General features: G+C 36.5%; 1 long non-coding RNA gene across 1 annotated transcript in view; it reads right to left on the bottom strand.

Moving 5' to 3' along the window:
* LOC128081482 (uncharacterized) overlaps positions 1 to 18,857 on the bottom strand; it is a 310,754-nt gene that overhangs the window by 170,249 nt on the left and 121,648 nt on the right. Inside the window, exon 3 of the long non-coding RNA XR_008207204.1 lies at positions 7,352 to 7,412. This is a non-coding gene — a long non-coding RNA (uncharacterized LOC128081482). The remainder of the gene's footprint in view (positions 1 to 7,351; positions 7,413 to 18,857) is intronic.

The following is an 18,857-nucleotide window of genomic DNA, read 5'->3' as shown; positions in this document are numbered from 1 at the left end:
CTCAGGACACACTTTTTACATAATACAACAATGTGTGTATATACACCAACATTTATGCTTTCCTAGGTGTAATTGTTATTTTCTGAGTGCAATTTGCAGCATATAGAAATTGGTATGTAAAACTTATTTGCAGATGAAAAGGATGTCAAACAAATGAAAACCCTTTTGTATGTCATTGTTCCCAAAGCAGCAACATTATTTTAACCTAGTGAACCAGTAACCAGTTCCTTATTTCATCTAATGTCACATGGCTCTCTGTATTGACATACCCTACAACCTAGAGAGTCTTCAAGCAGAACAATTGCAAGAATTTTATATATTTTTTCTCTTAATTTCTCTACATCTTCAAAAATGTAATTCTGCAGTTACATTCATAAATCTGCCGTGCCAAGTGCAAGGGAAGTTTAAATAGTTTTATGCTCTACATACAGGACATAAATATTAATTTGCTACTATTTCAGCTGTCACTAAAGGGGATCCATATCTCCCCTCCCCAATCAGGTATCAGCTCAGCACCCTACTCACCTCTGCATTTTGGGATGCATGCTCTTCAGGCCCCTTTAATGTCTCCCTTTGTGATTGTCCTTAAGGACAGAAAGTCTTGAACATTACTGGTGTGTGGCTTTTAAATTACAAACCTAAATCCGAAATATCCACGTCTGCCTTCTCCCATCTTTGCTTTGGATACCAGCTTATTATCAGTGAACTATGTTAATAGTCTATTTATTTTTTTATATATACAGACAAAACCTGAAACATAGTGCTTCTTTCACCTTCAAAATATTGAGTCATACAGCAATGACCGATGAGTAGTGTCACTGTCCCTAAGAAATTAGTTACTTCAAGTAGTCTGCTTTTGTTCTTCTCTCCCCCACCCACCTTCTTCTGCTGCAGATCTTTTCATGGTGAAAGGCTTCCCTTCTCCGAGAAGAGCAGTGTTTATTCCTATTAATTGCTGTTAATGATTCTCACCCCAATGCACTCCAATAAACAAAGGACACTCAGCAGCTTGATCCTCACCCTCTCCAAATCTTAAGCTAACTTGTTTGATCATTCAAGGGAGAAAAATAAAATAATGTCTGTCCTGACAAGTTGTTGGCTGCAGTTTTAGCCCCAGCAGAACTAGAAAAAGCTGAGGTATAATAAATCCCTAGGGAAGCACGCGTGTGGGGAAATCTGATAGACCCTTAACTGCGGCAGCACTACTGGATGCCACTTCTAATAACAATTCAAAGACCTTGAGCTATCAAACAGGTTTACTGATGGAGAACTCTTATCAAAGTTCCTGCTGTTAGTTCTGACAGATTCACCACACATGGCTGCACATGGTTACACTCGCATTCACTCAAGTATACTAGAAATGCCTATTCCTTAGCCTCTGTGGCTTTGCAACAGTAATGTTTTAATTGCAAAGATGCTGAAGAGTGACTAATACCTGATGGTGAAAGCTCTCTCATGGTATGAAGCTTTTTATCTGATTTGAAAAACAAGCTGGAATCTTACAGTGTATTTGAACAGTCTCTCCAACAATCCTGTACAGTATAAAGAGCTCGGCATCAAAAAATACTTGTCCCCTTTTGTGTAAGTCCTTGCACTCCCGGCATTTGATTCTGCTTGTATGTACAGTGTGATGGGTGCTGAACTACTAATCATATCTATATCTAACTGCACTTCAGAGGAGAGCTTGCAATTTATGAAGGAGGTACAACTGCAGTTATGCCGACTAATTTGTTGGGACAGTCTGAGTCAAAATACTTTCTCCAAAACTATAATTATTAAGTGAAAGAGCAGCCACTTCAGCACTACATCACCATAAAATGTTGCCATTCTTAATGCGTAGGATGTTGCATTCACTTTGAGCAACTGTGAAGAGCAATTATGATCCTACAGCTTATCTAGAGTGTATTAACTGTGGTGCACACTGAAGTATCGTGTCAGAGTATCACTTGTCCCCTGCAGTGCTCAGCAGAGATCAACTCAATTAGAAGACAATTCACAGTATCTTGACACAGATTTCTGCTTTGAACTGCCCACTGGAAGTGTATCTCTCCATTAACTACACCCTGATCATTCCAGTTTTGTTGTTGTTGTTTTTAAATAACAATTTATGAGATAAATAATAAAATAGAAAAAAAAATGCACACAGCTACTGAATGTTTCCCCATCCCTTCTCTCATGGGATATCTCTCTCTAAACTAATGTAATATGAAGAATGCATTTCTGATGATTCCTGCAAATAACTCAATGATGAAAATACTGACTAATGTGGCATCAATTGCTTTTGGGTTTTGACTAGAAATGCATCTAGGCAAGGATTTTATCAGTTTTCCACCTTCTCATTATACATATTAATACACGTATCCAGTTCCTTTCTGATTCAATGAAACTTTAAGGTTTTATGTGAACTGACAATCTGCTGAACATGAAAATGGAATCCGACCTGGGACACTGGGAGCCTATGTTCACATCTTATTTTCAGCTCATGCACTCCAACAAAATCCAGATGACTAAACCAAAATTTCTATACTAACCATTGCTTTAACTACTTGTATCATACCTACCTCCTTTGTGGACACCTTCAGAAAACATTCTCTAATGAGAAAAAGTTAATGATAACTAACTGTCTGGGTGAAATTAAATGATTATTCCCTGATCAAAAATCAAGTTTTAGAATAAAATATTGGCTCTGATCTTCAGAAATGTGCAATTTTATTTATTTTCTATAAATACGCAAAATTTCTTTCTACTGTGTAGAAAAAATAAATCAATATTTTATTAAAGTATATGTATATTTTTAAATAACTACTATTCCTTTGAATTGTTTGAAGAACTTCCAATGCATGGGCATTTCAAACCATGGATCCTTTAAACTGCTAAATCACAAAGTTGCAATTATAAGACCTAAATAAGTTGAAGAATACAAGTGGAGATACAGGTCTTTTTGGTGAATCACATCTTCATCAAACAGCAAACAGATAAAACCAAGATAAATTTGTTTCAAGTGCTAAATTGGTAGCAATCCCATCATATGCCTGGGATACTGAACAATATCTAAGTTTGCTGCCCAAGTTACATGTAGTCTTTGGTGAGATTTCAAACTAAGTTCAGATCTCCTATGTTTCATATTCTGAAATGAAAGACCTTGCTTTCTTATTTTTTGCATCCGTACATCTTGAAAATTTGTCCAATTTATTAGGTATTTCCTTCTCCTAATTTGAGGTTTCTGATTTTCCTTTCTTATTTTTGTTCTTAAGAGAAGAAATGTTTCAGAGAAAGTAAAATCTATTTACTAAGATTCTGATGTCAGTGACAATTTTGACAGGTTGATTTTTTTCAAACACTGTGAAAGAAGCTCTTGTTTTGGCTCGTTTTTATTTTTCTGTTTTCTACTAATGAACTATCTTCTATTTAACTTACCTTTCAAGATTCTGCACCATTATGGCTTGTGAATGTCTTCCACTGTCAGAAACATTCTGACTGACATATGGCCACTATCTAACAACAGAATTCTGTCTCCAGGTGTTATGCTTTTCTTCTTATAGAAAATCCACACAAGGATTTGATCAGTAGTTCTTATATAAATAAGGACAGATTTTTGGGACTCGTTATTAAAAACTGTATGCAAATTTTATGGAGATTTTCTCATTGTTCCATTTTGTAACTCTTAAGCAGAAACAGGATGAAATGCTTAAGAAATAAAGTGAACATGAAGGAAATCCTTTCAAATCTATTCAATACATTCAAATCCATTAGATGGAACAGCTCTCCCTTGAAAAAAGAATTTAAACTAAAAAAGACTACTCAGGGAAATATACTGAAACAATAAACACCATGACTTCGCCCCCTGCTACTGTTTCTTGTCAAGTTCTTAGTCTAAAATTCTCAGTGGAAAATAAATTTTATTATCTGTGATAGCATATATTACAAATCCTTACACTACAGTTTCTGATTATGACTATCATGAAATTGTCAAAAAAAGAAAAACAAAACAATGAAGATAGCCAAGAAAATTACAAGAACAAAAAAACAAAACAACAACAACAAAAGCCCACAGACTCTTTCTTTGGGAAATTCCCATTTTTTTCCCCAATAAACTGAAAACCCTGAACAAATGGTTTTAGGGTATTCTGATGTAACTGCTATGCAGTACCATACAGGCTTACTTCTGCCTGGGGTCTCATGTCATTAGCTTGTGCTCCTCTTCTCTTCTACTAAGAGCTACTACTTGTCTTGTTCCTGTCTTTTTAATTGTGCAGCTGCTTTCTGCAGTTCCCAGAATCTGCTCAAGGCTAATACCCTCAGATAACCGCAGTAGGAAAATAATTCCACTGGGCACCCTTAAAAGTTTCCTTTACTTCTCAGTCAGTCAGAACCAGTTACTGGTGTTGCTCATTAAATGTACTAGGAATATCTCCTCGTTATGGCTACAGCTTATCTAACACTGAATAGGTGAAAGGAAACTTTGCAAGAACTCCCACTGGATTTTAATTGAAATAGTAAAATTAAATTTTTCACAGAAAACATACACAACTTTCATAAATGTTCGCCTTTGAATCAGTTCCCAGTCTTTCACTTGTGGACACTATTTGCATTATTGCACTTGTGGACACTATTTGGTTTTAGCACAAAACCATCAACTACATATATTTTTTGTCTGCATTATTTCCCCGAATCTGTTATTCCTCTAAATCTGTTAAGCTTCTAAACCATAGCACGACTTGTTGCCATTATTTAATTAAACATCTCTTTACTGCACAGGAGTGAAATAGTGAATATCATCTTCTTTCACCCTTGAAGCTAATTTATTGAATAAACATATGCATAATGTTTATTTGACATTATGAGTAGTAACAATTATCACTGCTCTGCAGCTCACAATAATTGTCATCACTGAGTAATAGTTGAGCTCTGTTGTATTTCTGTCCTGAGGGAGCCAGAAACACTGTATTCAGTCATATGCATTGTTAAATTTGTTACCTACTATTTAAAAGGAGATATAAAATGCCGCATGCATCTCTTAAATGCTGGGACTATTTTTTTCGTCATGTGTTTGCACATCTACCCTAATAAAATCCTCCTGGCAAGTCCACAAAGAATCTCTGCAATTCCAAGTATACCTAAACATCTTAGTTATTTATATGCCGTTTATAAAACAGAACACACTGCAACACACCAACAGGAAGCTAATTCCTGTTATCCATCTATTACATGGGACAAGGCCAGGATAACCACTTGGCTCTCCAGGGACCATGCGTATTTTCAGGCTCAGTGTGAATACTAACATTGAAAGTGAGAAGCAGAACATCTTCAGCTAGGCTTCGTGTGGGTTCTGATTCAATTTTTGGGTAGCGTTTAATGGAAACCATAGGCCTATAACTGCCTTAGAGATATCCTTCTTCCCCCTATCATCCTTCAAATTCCCCACATCTCTGAATAAGATGCTAATCAACTCACTTTCCAAGCAGATGTTATGTTTCATGGGGAGCGCTTCAACAGGAGAAAACACCATCTCTTTAGGAAAGATGTTGGTGGATTTGGGATGTTTCTTTCTTTATTTTATTTGAAATCATATGGCAGTGGCCATTGTCTTTGAAGAGTGAATGTTTCTCTCATCCCACATTTCCTGGGAGATGTCACAGCTGTGACAAGGGGGGATTTATAATGCCACAGTTCGGTGCCTTCATAATTTATTCTCTCTGATTTTATGCTCTTTTAGTCTCCTGCTCAACCATCCACTAACAAGCAGTGATATTAGCCAATAAATCAAAGACGTCTGCTTGTCACCACCAGATGCTTGGTCACATTGCAGCCGATTATGAGACGTACAAAAGGACAATTTCATGTAGAGAACTCAGTGGAGGTGTTCCACCAATACTCTGTTTGATAGGAAGCCAGCGTGAGGTGAATATAGTATAAGTCGGTAACTTTTATGCCTCATGGCAATAGAGAACTAAACTAAAATAAAGCTGCAAAGCAAATTAGGACCTCACTTTTGTGACCATCCTTTAAAAAAAACTTCATCTGTTCCTGCAGTACACTGTCACAAGTTGGCATAAAAATAAATCTTTTAATTTGTCCACTTTGTGCTGTGGTGGGTACAGAAAATGCAGCTACTTTAATTTTCAAGAAAGGCAGAAGATGTGCTTAACATCAATGGCTACAAAGTGCATCAATTTTTCATATGGCACTCTTGCAAAAATATGCTGCATTAGCCTTATCAGTCCAGTGTACAAGTAACATGCCCGATTCAAAGATATTCTTTGACCACTCATTCTTTCTTTTTTCCTTCCTAATTTACTATAACAAACACCATTAGTGATGAGACCAGGGACTATACTTCAGAACAGAGAAGAAGCACTAAACACTTTCGCAGCCACTCTATTGCAGCATTCTTCTCAAACTTAAATACCATTATCTGATAATATACTAAAATACTGTAACAAAAGATTATGGATTATTCTCATCCATAGGGAAAAACGGACTCTTAGATCAGGTTTGCCAACTCAAAACTGAGTATCTCTGGATACCTGGAAGCAGTCTTAAAAAGGAGCACTGCATTTGCTGATTGCTTTCTGAAAAGTAAACCTTTCCAAGATCTATCTAAGAGGCTGAATGCTATTATAATCCTGGGTCACCAGCTGAAAGGAGATTCAGCCAGGCTTTCTGAAGGTCATAATGCTCCTTTTTACTAGGCTCAATCTTTATAGACTTTAATATTTATGAAGTTACCTGTCTTTTCCACAGCATCTTTGACACATAAATATGGATGTTACCAGGGTGTCACTACACTAAGTTTTTTTTTCTCAATCATCCTCACATTTTAGAACATCAGTATCTTTAAATAAGGACAAAACTGAGCACTGCGCAGGTTGGCTCAGCTTTACAGTCTTCACTTATTATGTATTCTGGTTTAATTTCTGCCCCTGCAAATCTCAGATATGAATGTTGAAGAATTTCTTTTAATGAACAAGTGTTTGGCCACAGGCCATCCCAATTCTTAGCATACTGTCAAGAGGACAATGACACCTAGAAGAGGATTTGTGTTGTGATCTCAACACAACAAGTCCAGCCAGCAGTTGGCATTTAGTTAATTGGGACATTAATTACGGTACTTGGTTCTTCAGTAGCTAAAATATGTGAACATATGAAAGAAGTGGTAATAAAATATATATTCTATATTTTAATGAACCATGTTTCAATCACTTCAGCCAAGAGCACTTCATAGAGAAATGACAGCTTTATCAGTAGTATGGCATGAATTCTACCTATAGTGGCACTAGGAAGAAAGATTCTGTTCAATTCCCTGTTAGGAAATGATCGACATGAAGCTTTTGTTTTAAGAAGCACTTACCAATGGCAGTTATCTTCCCATGTTATTGCTAGCAGTAGATTTACGGGTCAAGTCAAATGACCTGCTGGAAAAGAGCAGAAATATGCACAAGGTATAACATCAGGAAGGAAAAGCAATAGGGTGCTCAACAGTTTTACAGAAAGTAAAGCAGAAAAATTGTACAGGAAACTATCAGGGATCAGTTAGAAGGCTTGATAAGTCATCTTGTACAGTCCCTCAGTGTTAGATCTTTACATAGGTGAATTATCCGTTAAGTTACAATTTTAAATGAGCCCCAAGCCTTAATTTTTTCATCTAGCTTTTCTGCCAGAATTGAGGAATTTTAGAGAAGCGCAAAAGACTGATATCTTACATCATTTCAGAGTCATGGTGTTTGTGAAGAGCATGAAGCACTAAAAACAATATTAAACCCAGGCTATGTCATTACCAAACACAACTCCTCTGACACATTCCATTTCAAAAGACAAAAGACTCAAGACTCCTGCTATTGAATGGAGTTACAGATAATCAGTGACCTTCAGATTTCCAAATATACTCTAAGGAACAGACACCTGGAGATATTTATATCAAAAAATGGAGATATTTATATTTAAAATTACAGTTAATAGCTGTTTGCTGGCTTGTCATACACTCTTTTGTGAGAAGTATTATGCACTTCTTTCAACAGCTTTGGACAAGCTCCTAGCTTTCGTTAAATTCCTTAATTAAAAACATTACTACATTCAATCCTCTTCTTGATAGTTGTGACAGGAGAATTTATAAGGAAACATTTAGAATATAAAGTACAGTCCATGAAAAAATTATATCATTCAGAACATTGAATTAGTTTTAATATAACTGATCCATTTGGATGCTTTAACACTGTCACAAAGCAAGAAACTTTGGAAGCAGTCTCAAAGCAAGAGTGCACATTGTTGGTTTAAAAAAGAAAAAAAAAAAAGGTATTAAAGAAAGCACTGATAATCAGCATCAAATATAATACATATAATAATTGTCTTCCTAAGAGTTAGAAGTTAGAAACCTACAAAATGGAACCATTAAGGTGAATTATGTTCCTGTGTGCCTTTCACTTCAATTAAGCCTGTCATAAATTACAGAAGCATCACCGATACACAAACAACACAGTGGTCCCCTGACATGCTGAAGTAAGAAACCTTATGTGTGGCTGTCCAGAATTAAAATTATACTAACAAGAAAAACAGTCCAGTGCTTTCAACAGAATAGGCTAAAAGGCAAAATGGAGATCATAGAATCACAGAAGTCTAGAAAAGACTCTAAGATCATCTAGTCCACTTACTATCAAAATTGCCCACTGAACCATGTCCCTAACTACTATATCTACATTTGGGGAAAAGAAGACTGAGGGGGGATCTGATAAATGTTTATAAATATCTAAAGGGAGGTGGGAGGCAAATGGATGAGGCCAGGTTCTTCTCAGTGGTGTTTGCAATAAGACAAGGATAATGCCTAAAACTTGAACATAGGAAGTTCCATACTAATACGCAGAAGAACTTTATGGTAAGGGTGACAGAGCATTGGAACAGGCTGCCCAGAGAGGTTGTGGAGTGTCTTTCCATAGAGATACTCAATACCCATCTGAAGGCTTACCTGTGCAACCTATTATAAGGTACCTGCTTTAGCAGGGAGGGTTGGGCTCAATTGCCTCTTTCTGTGTTCTACCCTTTCCTTAAACACCTCCAGGAATGGTGACTACACCACTTCCCTGGACAACCTGTTGAAATGCCTCAAGATCCTTTCTGAGAAGAAATTTTTCCTAATATCCAGCCTGAACCTCCACTGCTGGGACTCGAGGCCATTATCTCTTGTGCTATTCCTGATACGTGGGAGAATAGGCTGATCCCCACCCCAAATTTTTTTCATGGAGCTGTGGAGAGCACTAAGTTCTCCCCTGAGCCTCCTCTTCTCCAAACTAAACGATCTAAATTCCCTCAGCCAACTCCCATAAGACTTGTGCTCCAGATCATTCGCAGTTTCGCTGCCCTTCTCTGGACACTCTCCAGGGCCTTTCTTGTAGAAAAGGGCCCAAACCTGAACACAGTACACAAGGTGCCTCCTCACCAGAGCTGAGTACGCAGGAGTGATCACCTCCCTCCTCCTGCTGGCTGCACCAATTCTGATACACCCAGATCCCATGGATCTTCTTGGCCACCTGGGCACACTACTGGCTCATGTTCAGTCAAGTGTCAATCAACATCCACAGATCCTTTTCCTCCACACAGCTTTCCAGCCACACAGAGTCTTGGAAATGAACAATTTTACTTATGGCTTATTTAATTGCAAGTTTACATTAAATATGTTTTCATAAGGTGTTTCATAAGAGAGTATTTAGTGAAAATTCTCTTGCTTTCCTTGAGTCATTTTTTCTTTTCTTTTTTTTTAAAGGTACGCTTTTCAGAATTGATAATTGATTTACAAGTCCATCACAAAAAGCTTATTAAAAAGATTGGCTTTATTCTTGGTATGTCAGAAAGCTGTTTTTAATTTGAGTGCGGTCTTTTCAAAATTATTAATTTCCACTAATTTTCAGAATTTTTAAAAAGCTACTAGTAGTATCCCTTGAGAAAAGGAAACAAGAATTTTTCCTAATTCCTGTTTGCTGAAATCAAAGCCTACTCAGAAAGATAAAAGGTCTTTTGAAAAGTCTAGTTCTCCACATAAAAAATGTAAACATGCTTGTTTATTAAGAACATGAATAGCTGGAATAAAATCCCAGGGACAACAGCTATATAATCGTATGTAGGAGCCATTACGTATCGGGGGTCAAGATCAAATGAAAATTGGGATAAAGGTGATTTTTTTCCTCATGGCCTGAGATTTTCAGTGTTACACCCTGTTAAGGAAAACCTGTTCTTTTTGTAAGAACTGCATAGGCTTCAAAACATCTCAATTTTAGCTTTTTCAGACAACACTGTTTAAAATTCTGATGCCATTTGTAAGCAAAGCACTTGGAACTAAACATGATCCATTACAGTAATAATAGAATTCAGTGCAGCTTATTTGAGCAGGTCCAGATACTCTGAACATAGTCTTTAAGTAGGCAACCAGTTGTGCAGATTACAATTGATCTATTCATGCCTAAACTTACACACAAGGCCAAAGTGACTGCTGTAGTAGGATCTGCAAAGGTTGAAGAATTAGCTGAAAAGACTCACAAAGAATGGAATCATAATGAACACATCTTCCTACTGCGTGGTGGATGTACAGCCAATAATTAGAAAGATTGGATTCTGTGACTTTAAAAAACTGGCCAAATAAGGTTATTGTAAAATAAATCAGAAGAGTGAGGTGGCTTAATGGCTTTTTAATGATCCTAATGTTTTCAGTTTTAATGAGTCATTTTAAATCAGTTTTAATCATTTTATGAGACTGAAAAATGGCTGAAAAATGGCTGGCATTAGTTTGGTTTTCTGTTCAATCTTCCCACAAGCTATTATGGAAGAGCAGTCAACTTTCGTAAGTGGAAGCACAGACAACAAGTAACTTAAATTTAATGGAGAAACCGATGAATTAAAAATACAGTAAATGATACATATTTTAAAAATCCAATGAAATGCATTTTATTGCAGTGCAGGTAAGAACTACAAAATTAACAATTCCATACTCATAAATCCTGTGAAATTGAATTAATTTTTTTCAGTATGACATATGCTTAATGTATGCAACTTCAAGAATTTAAACCAAATACAGGTGGTTTAATCTTTTGAAATTCATGTAATTTAATCTTTTAAAATTACATGTAATGTAATTTCATGTTCACCTACATCAGTTCAAGCAGGATATCTCTACTGTGCAGCACCTTTAGCAGGTTTGTTCATACCCTTATTCTCCTGCAAGGAATGTTCCTGCAGCAGACAAAGGAGCACAGACATTAAGATGTGGACACACATGGACAGTAAGTGGAGAGGAGAAGCTGAGATCCCAAAGTGCCCAAGCTGCATGTGTCACAAACCTGCTGGATCCAGTGAGGGCAACTGATGGCATTGCTGACCACCCCTGGTTACCAGATAGCAGCTGAGGATGCATGCTGTCCTGGCGGCCGTTCCGCAGAAGCAGTTTATCTCCAGCAGCTTAGCTCCAGTGGTGTGCTCACTCCTCTCAGGAAGAGCAAACAGTGTTTAGGACTCTCCTGTAGCTCAGCTGAATGGATTAATACAAGATTATTCTGAGCTCAACTGTCTCCCTATATCCTCATTGTCCAATTTTGACCAACAAATAAATCCTGGTTCTACTACTATTTTTTTTTTTTCCTGTAGTTGGTCCTACAGATTTCAATAGTAAGTTCAGACATACTGTACACTATCGTGGCAAAAAATATTTTAAAATTCTTAATCCCATTAACCTTATTATTATTTTCTGAAACGTTTTATCTAATGCAAAAGGAAATTAAAGTCACATACAAGATGCTTAAATTCTGCTCTCAGGTAAAACAAAAACAATTATGTTGGAGTCAAACTAATAAAAAAAGATTACTGCCGCAGCAGTTCTGTGTCTCTCATGTACTGAATGCTCAGTTTAGACAAGAGCTTATTTCAGTAATGGCAACAGGAGCAAATTAAGCAATTTGCTGGTTTTCATTTGTACCATTATGGATGTAAATTCTCCAATATCATTACTGGTTGAGTGGGACTTCAAACAACAGTAAAAGATGGTATGCATTTAATTTCCTAATGGTTTCTGTTGTATACATCATCACAGGGATGCTTATCAAGCAAGCAAAAACAGTAATTCCATTTAAAATGTGACTGTACTGTGTTTAGAAGAAGAAAGAAAATGCTCTAGAGTCAGTTTAAGTGAGAGAAGGGGAACTAATTATGGACTATGCAAGCTAACCCAGCTTTGTCAGTGCAGCTGTCCAGTAGGACTGTGTGAGTAAGCTGAGTTAGAACTGCTTGTTTGCAGTTCCTCTGAGGAGAACTTGACCTCCAGAGATGACTGAAAAGCTTGTTGTACCAGCATTTCTTGTAACAATGGCTGTTGGAAGTACTCTTGTTAGAAATATCTTTTCCTACATGTTCACCACTTGGAATGCTGAACTGGTTAAAGAAGGAGAATTAATTTCTCTTGTGCCAAAGATATTCATTGGTTTCTCAGCTCACTCTATCCCCATCATCACAGAATTTATTCTCAGAGTAGATAAGGTATGTGAGTTTTCTGATCTTGCTCTGTGCTCTTTTCCTTACTCACTGTATACAGCGCATATTTATGGCTTGTATATGAGAATAAACCAATCACTGCCTTATGCCAATAATTTAATGTACTCCACAGAGAAAAGCTGTCAAAGATTCTTTAGCAACAAAACAACGGCAGTTTCAGTCCCCCTTACATTATCCTATGCAGGAGGTAAATATTCTTTTCTCAACATAAGGATTTTGTTAATACTCAGAGATCTTTCTCTATCTTTTTACTTTCCATGTAGTTTAAAATGAATCAAAGGTAAAACCTCTTCGTTTCTGTAGATCCAAGTGGGCACCAGCTACAAATGTGTTGGTTCCAAAATGAGGAATCATATCAAATAATTATTTGACTTGCTCCATTTGTTCTTTTTTTTTCACCCGATCGGTATTTAGAGCTACTGATTCCTTCCTTCCTAGAAAATGCACTCACTTGCATTCCAGCTTATCCTCACATATCAGAGGGGCTGGGGTCACCAAACTTATATTCTGACTGATGCTCAATTGCACACTGTAAGTCCAGTCAGGTTTAGTATAGGAACTATCACAATTACAGTTTCCCATGTAAAGCACTGCTCGATTTATCTAGACACATTTGAATGACTCTCAGAATCCCTTAAGGAGTTTGGCCATTCCCAGTCAGAACTCTCATGGCTGGATTAGTAAATAATGCAGCTAACTACAGTCATTTTAAAACATGGAATAACTGTATAGTGATTTCTAAGGGAAGCACTTGGTATAGCTGAGTGTGTACATCTTACCCAACAGTTGTCCCTGGTGGGAGTGGAAGGGAGACTCAGCTCATTGACAAATCCCAGCTTGTCTGTATCTTCCTCAGTTATCTGTGATTGTATCCTTCCATTCCTCAAATCCTTTTTCTTTTAAGTCACTTTATTCTATTTCTTACTTTCTTCTGGAATTTGAGTGGCTAGTCAAATATATTTTAGTGATTCTAGTATTGCAAAGTTTACTCAAAACTACATTTCTGACAGAAAGGTGGAAAACTGCTGGCTCAGGGAAACAAGATAGTTTATCAGTTCCAATTGTATCAAGTCCCCACCCCTGCAGGATGATCACAAGAAATTGGCCACAGGACCTTCACCCAGCTTCACACCCCATATATCTTTCTTAGAATCAGCATACCAGGCTCCTCTGTTTTTGCTAACAACTAAAAGGAAACTATCATGGAACAGATTATCCAGAGCGTTCTACCCTGTTGATTTTACCTTATCTCAAGAGATGAACATTTCAGTAAGTCACCTCCAGTGAATAATCCACACTTAGACATTGTCACGAAGTTTCACTCAATAGGTATCAACCTCCTTGGCATTTCCCATTGTATTACTTCCACAAAACAAACAAACAAAAAAACACAGCTTTGGTTTCTTCTAACTGTATAATTACTCCTCGGAGCACCATTAACATCAATCCCTCCACCCCCCTTAAAAAATCAAATACAGAAAATCTCAAACAAAAAAATCAAGCAAAGTAATAGCTATGCATATGCATATGTGGATGTATCAGAATCAATGTATATCTTTTTAGAGAATAATTATGAATAGCATAACGTGTACACATTCATCCAATAAAGATTTCAGGCATAACAGATTATACTTAGTTTACATCGCCTCTGAAAAAAATCAAACTTTCGACTGTGTAGTTTTGACAACTATACAGCAACCCTCCCCCCACCACTTTGTGCGTGTGTGTGTGTGCAGCAGTCAAAATTTAATTCAGTAATAATAGAAAATGCGGAAAAAATAGCTATGTTAGAGCTGATAGTGTCTTAGGAAAAATACTAGGCTTTGTTATTGAGAAATGATGCTGAAATTTGCTGGCTGGAGGGATCGGCAAAGATGAACTGACAGCCCCTTAGCAGCCTTTCTGGAAGCCAAGAGAGCCCAGGGATGAAAAGGACACTCTTCAAAAGTGCTTTAGGAGGAAATGCGGGAAGGAAATCAATCAGACAAACTTATGGGAATCATAGGCTTAACAGAAATCCTGAGGAACTAGAATAAGGAAGTTACGGGAGAAATTTTTGCTATAGTGAGAAACGAAAAGAACAGAACGACTTGCTTCTCTCTCTGTACAGGTCTTGTCCAGAGCAATAAAATCCTGGGCATCTAGAGCACCTCTTTCTTTGTGCTACAAGTACAAACTTACAGAGCTTTTAGACTAGACCTTTCAGAGGTGACAGCCCACTAAAAACCATGACATTTTCTACCAGTTTTCTTCTTCTATTCATGCAAGTAATCTCACACAGTTAATTTGAAAACAACTTTCTCAACTTTATTAAGAAACTTAAGGTGAGATGATTTGGCCTCCAGTATTGGAGATTTTGGTAAAGAAGGCATGTCAAGCACACTGAACTGGACAAGAAATCACAATGAAACTGAAGTTTACAACAGACTTCAGAGGATGAGACAGAGCATTTTATTAATGATGAATTTATTCAGTTAGTTGACTTAGTAAGTAATTGACTTGATGAAGTAATTTTTGCATTCCTCAGTTTCAAGTTCTTAGAATCAAAAAATCTCCTGTGACTGCATGTTGAATTCTAACCTACTAATTAAGGAAAAAAATAATGCCCTGGCATGATGTCACAAAAATAATTTTAAATTTTTATATATCAATGTATTTCAAAAGAAGCAAAAAGTACTTTTCAATTAAAAAAAAAAACAATCTTATCTATATTGTTCACCTCTTCTGCCATTGTCGGAACTCAGTTATTATTATTCTTGGCTTTTACTAACAGAAATTCCTGGAATCTATGCACTGTTTTACCTTATATATTCGCCCAAAATACTTCATTCCATTAATTGCAAAGTGTCATCTTTATAGTTCTATATTCATCAACATCTATAGATGTGTCTTATTATCAGAGTACTGCAAATATCCTTGTTCTTTGTTTGTGAGAAGAAAATAAAAATGCACTGTTCCCAAGATAATGTTTGTACAAACACTGTTGTTCATTTAAGAGACATCACAGTTGGATTGAAATGATGGCCAAATTAAAACAGACAATTGTCCATCTGCTTTTGATACATTACTAGCTCATTTGTGAGCAAGATAACAGACAAGTTATTTATTGACTTTATTTGTTAATATTTGGAAGACACACCAATTCTGGAACGATTCCTTTCTGAAAGAATTGAGTAAATCCATTCTGGACAAATATCTCAACAATAGAAGTATAGTGAAGAATCTGGCTCATGTTTAGCAAGATAGTAAAAATGAGACCTAAGAAAGTAATGTAGTCACTGATAATAACTCTGCAACAGAGCTCTTCTAAGCCAGTGAAAATAAGTAGGCCTGTTCTAGCTATAATTACCAAATGCATCATCATCTTTTATAAAACCTTATGAAATCCCGAATCAGATTTCTTCCGGAAACTGCGTTTCATGCCAAGAAAAATAATGACAGGTAAAAAGAAAATCCTGTCTTAAAGGTGAGTGGCAATAAATTGTCTTCGATTTTAAGTACAGTTACATAGATCTGTTATCTGCATGTGCTGAAAGCACACACCAACAAATATAATTACATCATCAAATGCAGATAGCTAGGTAATGCTGTCATTGAACTATTGAACCCAATTCTCTTATGCACCCAGATACATTTGCAGTTTTCATGCACTGGTTTCTCTTCTATCCGCATGGAATTATGTTATTTAGCTGCATTTTCTGATTTAATGTTTATTACTTCATTTTCAAAATCTGTTTAACCCAAATCATTTGGTTTAGTGCCACAAATGTAATTATTTTACAGACATATACTGCAGGATCTATAGTGGAACAATATTTAATCATGTCTTCCCTACAGATCTTAATCCACCAAATACATTTTTAAAGCATTCTCACTCAGGAGTCCAACCTTTGTGTTCTACATTCACTGCTATTGACTTGAAATACATTGTTCTGCAAACAACTCTAGCAACAACCCCAGTCTGACAAAGTATTTCTTAAAAAGAATCTAAATAGATACACCCCAAACCAAGGTAAGTTAAATTTTATTCCTTTATTAATTAGTACCTAATTTTCACTGGATATTTTTGATTATTGTTAGATTTCAAACATCACCTGAGTAACACAGTTCCTTCCTAGGTGAACAACAACAAAAAAAAAGACAGAACAACAGCCAGGATTATGGTATAATTGCTTGTCATTATCATTATGTCTCTCTTTTTTTCATCCAAAATAAGAAAAGAAAACCTCTGAAAATGATCACTTATTTGCTTCTCCCATCTTCCACCAAGACACAGCCATCCATGAACATGGAAGGCAGTGCTTTTATGGAGCTGTGTAATTGCTGTTTGGTAGACACTTGGGGTGGAGCTTGCTAGCACAGAATGTGAGTATACAAGAATTATCTGATGCACTCTTAGGGTTTCACACTTCAGTGCCTAGCAATATTTAAATGATAAATAGCATTGATTTAAATTAATCCAGTAGCGAATGTCTCAGTAATTGCAAATATCTAAAACAGAAAACTGTAAATGTAAATATGACCAAAAAGCACATTTTTACAAGGACACTCATTTCTTAGGCTTCAGTCTCCCACACCAAAAGGAGAAGCTGAGCAGTCGTGGACACAGCAGTTTTTCCAGCGCAGCATTTCATTCCTGCAGTACTGCAGTACCACTGACCTAGTCCTCTATGCACTGCATGCAGAATGCTAAGACAAGTTCTCAAAATGATTTTGCTAATGGACCAAGGTCTCAAAATCTGTGAAACATAATCACCTCATCAATCATTCACAAGGATTATTATTTTTATATCTTCCATAAAAGGGGAGGATAGAATCTAAACCTACATATCTCTTTTTCTGCCTAGTACAGCATTAAAAAGCACTAACAAATGGCACACCAGCATCTTCTGAACCAGTGACACAAATGCAGTGATAAGACATATAAAATATTCATAACCAGAACTTTAGATATAGGCAGATGCACAACAACAGAATACAAGCTTTGTCAGGAATCGTTGAGAGATTGAAAGCGTACTCAAAGGATTTATTAAAGCAATCAGAAGAAACCTCTACTCAGTCACCATGATTGCAAGGAGTTTATGGCCATGTATTTAATCTTCCTGCTCTGTAAAAGATAAGTTATGCTTTCTTGTGATTTGTGCACAAAGAGTTTTCTCAATCTTTTCCCGCACTATAAAGAACAGAAGTACCATTTCTGCCTTGCTGAGCAAAGCATTAACAGGAATGTCAGCGGCAAGATGGAACATGTAATAACTACTAAGGTTTAACATTTAAAAGATTTATGCTACAGAGAATATAGTTCTGGATTATGAGATAAGATTATTATCTTTCGTTATATAAAATGATGAGAAAATGGTTTGATGACAGGAATTTCTTTTTACAGCATTATATTCAGGGAGACCTGAGCTCAACAGAAAAATAAGAAGTTATAGAATAAGATTCTATAGAAATAGAATGACTAAACAGGGATCCACAAATAATAGAGCTGCTAACACACATCAGTTCATCATTTACAGAGAAAGGTATTAACAAATAATCCTTCAGTGCATAAAGAAACAAGCTTGTTTACAAGGTCAACTAGCAAGCAGGAAAACTTCTCTAAGGGAGAAGAAACAACAGTTGTTACTCAGAGCAGAAGAATCTGTAAGCTGCATTTAAACATATATGCGTACAAAGAAATACAGCCTACATTTGTGTATGTGAAAACCTGCAGTGTCTTTACAAGATGGTAACTGTATTCTTGTTTTGACACTGACCACTTTAAGCCTTGAGTAAACACTCTTGTTACAGTAGCCAAATGGTTGGAAGAATATATATTGTTTTTCTATAGTTTTGACTTCTGCCTACAGCGCCTTGCAGTTTGCACTCATCTTTCCTCAAGGAAGCCCAAGAAATGTTAGCTGTGCTCTGCAACTATTCAAAATATGTCACATGCAGAATGGAGGTGATGGACCCCAGCTCCCTGCTGAGTTTGCAAGAACTACTGGTAAAACTTCTTTCTTACTTTTTATCCTTTTTGTCTTCAACAAGATCAGTTTGTGTGCAAAACCAGTAGGCAAAACAGCCTTAGAGGGTTTTATGGCAGAAGCAAAAAAAAAAAAAAAAAAAAGCATTGCTTCACTGTAGGAGTAAAACTACAAGGAATGCAGAATCTGTACCACAACTGTAACTCATTTGTCTTCTTTTCTCACTCTCCCAGGGACCAGGGGACCAGGCTCACTTTCCCAGGTTGAATGGGAATAGTTAGCAAATGTTTATTTAAATTTTTATGTATAAATACATGAGTCTTGCATGCTTCACATAAGAGGAAACACACTTCTCACTAATGT

Source organism: Tympanuchus pallidicinctus, unplaced genomic scaffold, assembly GCF_026119805.1.
Source record: "Tympanuchus pallidicinctus isolate F22 unplaced genomic scaffold, pur_lepc_1.0 scaffold21, whole genome shotgun sequence".
NCBI classification, from domain to species: Eukaryota; Metazoa; Chordata; class Aves; order Galliformes; family Phasianidae; genus Tympanuchus; species Tympanuchus pallidicinctus.
The sequence above is the reverse complement of the archived record's forward strand: the minus strand, read 5'-3'. Positions and strand labels throughout refer to the sequence as shown.